Source organism: Belonocnema kinseyi, chromosome 6 (genome assembly GCF_010883055.1).
Source record: "Belonocnema kinseyi isolate 2016_QV_RU_SX_M_011 chromosome 6, B_treatae_v1, whole genome shotgun sequence".
In the NCBI taxonomy this organism is placed as follows: domain Eukaryota; kingdom Metazoa; phylum Arthropoda; class Insecta; order Hymenoptera; family Cynipidae; genus Belonocnema; species Belonocnema kinseyi.
The window spans coordinates 116,018,901-116,026,629 of record NC_046662.1 but is presented as its reverse complement, the minus strand read 5'-3'; positions in this window follow the sequence as shown (position 1 = coordinate 116,026,629).

Below are 7,729 nucleotides of genomic sequence, written 5' to 3'. Positions count from 1 at the left end.
ATTAATACCACATTTAAAGAATATTTTCCATTTTACAGTTATTCGGAAAGAAATTGTAAACATTCAGAACTACAATCGTACATTAGGGCACTTTTCTTTTAAAGTGCACTTATCAGTTGCCTGTCATACGCTGTATATAATATTCTGAACATTATTTTCCAGTAGCAAAGATGCTACGTACTCTTGAAAATCTGATAGGTCTGGGAATTTGTTGCACCAATTTATGGTGCGATTCTTTTGTTAGTTCAATCAAATTAGAAGCATCAAATTTCTTAAAATTTGGGTGTATTACACACATAATATGTGTGCCTCTTGCTTCAGCTAAAATACCACTTAGGCCACAGCTCTGCAAACTTACTCAAACTTATCGGTAATTGTTGATGTTCGGAACATGCATTATCTTATTACCTTGTTTTATTTGTAACACATCTTTCTTATTTTGAATAACGCGACTGTTAATTTCGGAATTATAATATTCCACAACTTTGTTAACAGTACTATCAGGAAAAAACTTGGCCTTTCTTGGATCAGAAATTGCTAGAACACCACATTGATGTCTAAAAGGTCTTGCCTTCTTAGCAATCCTCAGGGAAACATACTCATGTAACTCTTCAGGAATATCTCGTAATGACAACATTAGATTCAGGTCTTAAAATTATTCATTTATAATGAAATAAAGTATGAAAAAGATTAAATTTGAAAGTTTTATTTTAGAAATGGAAAATTATGACATATATATTAGGGTAATGGAACCAATTACCGAAGGGAATCCAATTGTCTCAGGTCAAAGATAAAGGTTTTTCTTTTTTAGGTTACGTTTTGCTTTTATCAATAAAAAAATTATATGCATAAAATTGTAAGTTACAAGATATCAATTGTTTCTGCGACAAATGGTTCCCCTTCCATAATTCGTTCAGTTACCCTATAAATATGTCATAAATTTCCATTTCTGAAATGAAACTTTCAAATTAATTCTTTTTCGTACTTTATTTGCTTGTAAATAAACAATTTCAAGACCTTCTCCGCACGCGCCCTGACGGACCGGAGGATCAGAATGGAGCCTCTACAAAGTACCCGCAAAAACTACATTTGGGTCCCCATTCGGTTCTTTTTTAAAAAACCAAACAAAAACAGCAAAATCAACTTTCATATTGTTGCAATTCGGATTCTACGTTAAAATTTGCAATAGAAATTGACGGAGTAATCGCGATACTTTTTCTTGCAGCGTTAAAAACTTTAAAAAATAAAATACCTATCATTTACGTGGGCCGAAGCCGACTTCAAGTGCATCTTCTTTTAGTAGCAGTTAATAAGCATTCCGTCGGTAATTTTAAGAATATTGTCTGGATGCTATCGCCACGTTGTGAAAACCTCAGACAACAACGCTGCGAGGCAAGTGAGCGAGAATTTTATTTTTAAACTTCGCGCGCAATATACTACTCAAGCTATTATGGATGCGTTTGAAGTCACCTTCAGCAGAAGTTAATGACATTTTTTAAATTTTTTAACGGTGAGAAAAAAGTATTGCGATTAGTCCGTGAGTTTCTAATAGAAAATTTAACGTAGAATCCGAATTTCAATAGTTTAAAAGCCGATCTTGCTTATTTTTTGAGTTTTTAAAAAAGGAACCGAATGGGGACCCAATGGGGTCTTTACCGATACTTTATAGAGGCTCCATTCGGTTCCTTCAGTCCGCCAGGACGCAGACGATACTAACCTATTTAATATTCTTGAGCCGAACGCAAGATCAATATAAATCTCCGTCGAATATCTGAAAACGTCAAAAGCATGGGTACCGCCATGGAGAATAGACATAAGGAGACCAAACTAGTGGTTCAAGTTGTAACGTTGCAGTAAATATGTCTGCAAGCTGAGGGCCAAGCAATAATACGAATGCCATCAAGTAAAACTTAAGTCTTTTAATTACTTGGAAAATATGATTCTTTACAATAAGTGTACTTTTATATTATTTTTTGATTTTCAAGATCTATTCAATTAAATACCAAACTCGTAAAAAAACAATCGATTTTATTATGAAATTGAATATCTTTTGAAAAATAAAAAATAATATTCGAATACACTAATTATGAAAAATCATTCTTGTCCGACCCCCTTTGATATCGCGCCACTGCATACACGTAAAGCAGGCATGATGTGGATACTTCTAGCCCAGTGGCCTGCTAACATGCGCACTTCGCCGCAGGGTCAACATAAAGCTTTACGTTCGCTACATAAAAAACTTTACGCCCGCTATACATGCACTGTACCACGCAAGTGGGACGCCCGGGAAAAGTGTTAATATCATATTATGTAAATTTAATTTCTTTTTTTTAACTCTTTTATCATAAAATATTTACAAAAGGGAAATGGGAAAAGGAGAGAATAGTAAAGGGAAAAGGCGGAAAAGGGAAAAGAAAAAAGGAAAGGGGGAAATGGGAAAAGCGGAAAATGAGTTATGGCAACGGGGAAAAATTAAAAGGGGGAAGGTTAAAACGGGAACGAAAAAAGGGACGGAGAAACCGAAAAAGGAAATAGTGAACAGAAAAAAGAAAATGAGAAACCGGAAAGGGTGAAAAGGAAAAATAAAAGGGAAAAGAGAAAAATGGAAAAAGAACAAGGGTAAAGGGAATCATTTCCCTTACCCTTTTCTCATTTCCCCCTGTTCATTTTTCTTTCTCCTTTCCCAATACCCTTCACTGTTTTTTCTCCCTTTACACTATCCCCTTTTAACCCTTTCCCGTTTCCTTCTCTCCATTTCTCTTTAAGGTTTCCTGCTTTCTCTTTCCAACATTTTCCATTGTATCATAAAGCTGAAAGGGGGAAGGTTAAAACGGGAACGAAAAAAGGGAGGGAGAAACCGAAAAAGGAAATAGTGAACAGAGAAAAGAAAATGAGGAACCGGAAAGGGTGAAAAGGAAAAATAAAAGGGAAAAGAGAAAAATAAAAGGGGAAAGAGAAGAATGGAAAAAGAACAAGGGTAAAGGGAATCATTTACCTTACCCTTTAATCTTTTATCATTTCCCTCCGTGCATTTTTCTTTCCCCTTTCCACTATCCCCTTTTAACCCTTTCCCGTTTCCTTCTCCCAATATCTCTTTAAGGTTTCTTGCTTTCCCTTTCCAAGATTTTCCGTTTCCCCTTATCATAATTTTACTGTTCCCTTTACCTTTTTCCCTATTCACCACGCTCCCCTTTTATTTTTCCATTTTCCCATTTCCTTATTGAAACCACCTCAGTGGCTATTGAAAATTCCATATAAAACCACACAGACTCATAAGTCTATAAGAATCAATGAAACATTCCCAACCAATAAATAAATATATCAACAGAATTATATAGAAACCACCTCAGTGGCTGTTGGTCATTCCATATAGGGCCGTAAACAATTAGAAGTTTATGAAGATCAATTTGGCATTCACTGAAAGGAAGTAAAGATACAAAAAGAAGCATACATAAGCCACCTCAGTTAGTGTTGGTAATTCAATGTAGAGCCATGCAGACCCGAAAGGCTAGGTGAATCAATTTGGCACTCACTGAAACGAAGTAAAGCTACCAACAGAAGCGTATAGAAACCACCCTAAGGACTGTTAGTAATTCCATATGGAACCAGGCATGTCTCGGCTGAAATCGTTGTCATAAAAAAAACAATGGACAAGTGGTCCCGTATCTTGTGAAAGTCGTTACTGTATGTTATGGCAAACGTAGTTTATATGCGACGATTTCCCCAACTAATTGGTAGCATAGTTAAGAATTTAACTTTTTCTGATTTAAATTTAGAATTGCTTCATTATCGGTAACCGTTTAATTTTCATATTCTGCTTCTACAACATATTCATCATCACCATTTTCTATTTCTGCTTCTGCGGTATTTACTTCTTCAGCAGGTAGGTCATTTTGCTTATCGAGCTGATCGTGATTGGATTCAAAAACTTATTATTTGCATCGCTAGAAAAACCAATTGAGACAGAAGGTCTCATTACATTTTTAAAGCTATGATCAGCATCATTAGAGAAAGAAAGTAAACATGAAACGCAAATGTATTTTTTATTAAACTTTCGGAAGATAATTTTTACGTAATAAAAAAATATCCTTTGTAATCTGGAGAAGTTTTGGTTTAACACATTTTATTCAATGCCCCTTTTTCTTAAACGGATTACAACAGCGAAGGACTGGAGTCTTGGCTCCTAATTCCTTCAAAATTTTCTCACACTGAGACAATGTAAAAAAGAAAAAAATCAACAAAACAAAAGAAGGAAAGTTAAAAATGAAACTTTAGGAACAATTGTAACGAAAATGAAAGGCTTATATGGCAGTAGAAAAATCTTTCTTGAAGAAAATCTTCGTTTTAATCTAAAAAAAAGACTAATAAAAATAACAAAGAAATCATACAAATTTTTACAATATAAACTGGGTCCGTAAAGTTTTGCCGGTAACGTAAGATCTATTTGTAATATTGAAAAATTAACATAAAGAAGCTTCAAAGATTTTACATTACCGAATATTTACTGACCTGTTAGGCTCTATCACGATTGACTCGGCGCGCCGCACCGATTGTACAGGAGAGTGGACGTGCACGCTTCAGCTTAAAAGTGCATAACTCGGCAACCAGAAGATGCTACAAGGTATTTTTTTTCTTGAAATGATAGGTAACACCATGAGGAATAATTTGCACAAGGAAAAATTAAAAAAAATACGAGCTCAAAACGATGAATCAAAATCAAAAAACTTTTGAAATTTCTTACTTCAAATTTTGACTTTTTCTAAATTTTTGTAAAAAAAAGTGTACTAAATTCTGCATAACATCTATAAATTTGATCAAAATCGGTTTAAAAGTGTCTGAGATACAATATTTTCTAAAAAATTCATCAAAAAATTCAAAGTGACGTAATTCCTATGATTTTACAATTTTTAAAAAAATATTTTACCACAATGTCTTACCTACTTTGCACTATTATTTTCCCCAGTTTAAAGAAAATTGCTGTTATGGCTAAGACAACTCTGATATTCCTGACCTGAAACCTCTCAGAAGGCTTTTCTTCATTGAGTCTAGTTCAGTGTAATTTATATTTCGTAGTGTCCCTGGCGGTCTAATGAACGGAAAGGATTCGCTAAAGTTGTTACCCGTATAGTAATCCTTCCCTATCATGCGAAACAAACTAATTTTGCTATTTTTAAAGTTTTTTTGCATGATACGGAAGGGATACTACGTGGATAATATAAGGGTCGCTGCAGCGTATCCTTTCCATTCATTCAGTCTGCCAGGGGTATTATTTGTAAAATACGAACAAGGAATTTTATCGAGGACTTATTATAGTGATTACAAATGTCACTTAGCTGCGAGCGTGAAATTATGAAGAGCCATGCAAAATTTATTATTTTACAAATGTTTTTTTTTCATAAACACTACTAATTATTATTAAACTTGAGTAATTTAAACTATCATACAAATATATAAATAATTTCTCAAATATTTTCAGTTTTTTTTTTAATTTCTAACTTCACCACAATTATTAATTATTAATATAGGTTTTTTCACATTTTCTTCGCTTATATATTTGAAATGATAAATTATTATAAATTTTATTAATTAATTTTATTATTATAAATCAAAAAATTTAAATGATTTCAGTCTTATATAAAATTCAAGTGAAATTATTTTTTCTTCGCACATTAATTTGTAATCTGATTGATTGAAGACTGACCGAATAATATTGAAACTGATATGCCTGTACAAATTTTTTAAGTTTACATACATTTTAATACCCAAATCCGATCTATGCTGACCGGTACGTAGGCTGTTTTTTTCCCATAAACAAAAATGTGCAGTTTTTCTAGGGATTTCCCCTCAGAAGTTACGCATTTTGCATACCTTTCAGAAAGTTTTTTGATGCCGGCATCGAAGAAATCCTTGGGAAACTCGGACAGCCATGTGCGCACGAACTCCTCTACCTCGTCGTCGGTGTTGAATCTTTGACCTCCGAGGGCTTCTTTCAGTGGTCGAAACATGTGGTAGTTGCAGGGTGATAAATTTGGACTGCAAGGGGGGGGGGGTGCTCCAGTACCTTCCACCCCAATTCCGACATTGTATCGAGCGTGAGACGCGCGGTATGAGGGCGCACGTTATCCTGGAGAAGTATCGCATTTCGTGCTGGAATGCTCCTCCGTTTCGAGCGATAAGCGGGTTTCACGTGTGTTTTCCGAAGGTTAGAGTAGTATGCAGCTGAGTTCAGCCGAATTGTCTCGAAAATTCATCCCTGGACCTCCAAAATCATTTGTTCTACGCGGCGAATGTTGTCGGTGTCATGCTGGTTCGCGTTTGACGATCATGTGGCTCATTCTCGACGGTTTCGCGGCCGTCCTTGAATGCTTTGGCCCATTTAAACACGGCCACCCTACTCAGGCACTAACTACCAAACTGATTTCGCAAACGCAGACAAATTTCCGTGCAACGGCGGTCGGCCCGACGAAAACTATGCCACACTGTTCGCAAGGGACCCAGCTATCACATACTCAAGCCACGACCTTCAAAACATACATACGCACCACCTACAGCGTTTGTCTCGATAATATTTGAACCCCCCTAGTATATGCATCAGATATAAAAACCTCAAATTAATTAACCTTAAATTTGATTCTTACATCATTCCTATTCAAATTTGGCAAGATTAATGTCACTTCTTTCTTACCCAGAAGATATATTTCAATGATTAGATTTTCCTGGTATTTATTTTTAATTGCGGCAATAAAAAAAGAAAACTATATCATTTTTCCCCCTGAGACTTCGCAAGACGTATGGAAATGTTGAATCTTCTTGGAGTAGATAACATCGTAGATAGTATGTAATAGTGTCAAAATCGTTTCAAGTATTCACAGTAAAAAATATGGTGGCAAATTTTATTATTAAAACTCTATAATTAAACAAATGAAAGAAAAAATGTAAAGAATTATAACGAAAGCTGTACGCAAGGTAAGATACAATAGATAAAAGGAAAACATAGTCGAACATAACCTCTTGTGTGTCAATTATAGGCGCTTTTCTATTAACATAAAAAACCGTGATTTTTAAATTCAACTTTATATAAATATAAAAATGAGAATTCTTTAAATCGGATATAATTCTTGCAATTCGGATTATACGTTAAATTTTCCATTAGAATGTCACGGAGTAATTGCAATCGTTTTTTTCGGCGTTAAATTCTTAAAAAATAATAATACCTATCATTTATATGAGCAAACCGCAGGCATCAATCACATATTCTTTTAGTAGCAGTTGATAAGGGTAATCCGTCAGTAACTAAGAACTTCGGCTGGGTGCTAGCGCCATACAGTGGAAGCCTGGAAAAACAAGGCTGCGACGCAAGTGGCAAAATACTACTGAAGCGATTATGAATGCGCTTGAAGTCACCTTCAGCAGAAGTTATGACACTTCTTTTTCAATTTTTAACGCATCCAAAATAATATTGCAATTACTTTATGACATTCTAATGGAAAATTTAATGCAGAATCCGAATTGCAACACGTTAAATGCCCATCCAGCTGGTTTTTTTCAGTTTTTGTTGCATGATACGGAAGGGATACTATGCGGATTTTTATATTTAACGTATAAGAATATTATATAATTAATTATTTATAAAACAAAAATAATCACCATTTGCGAGCAATATGCTTCTCAATTAATGACATGACATGCGAGCGATATGCAACTTAACTGATGACACATATGTCTGCGC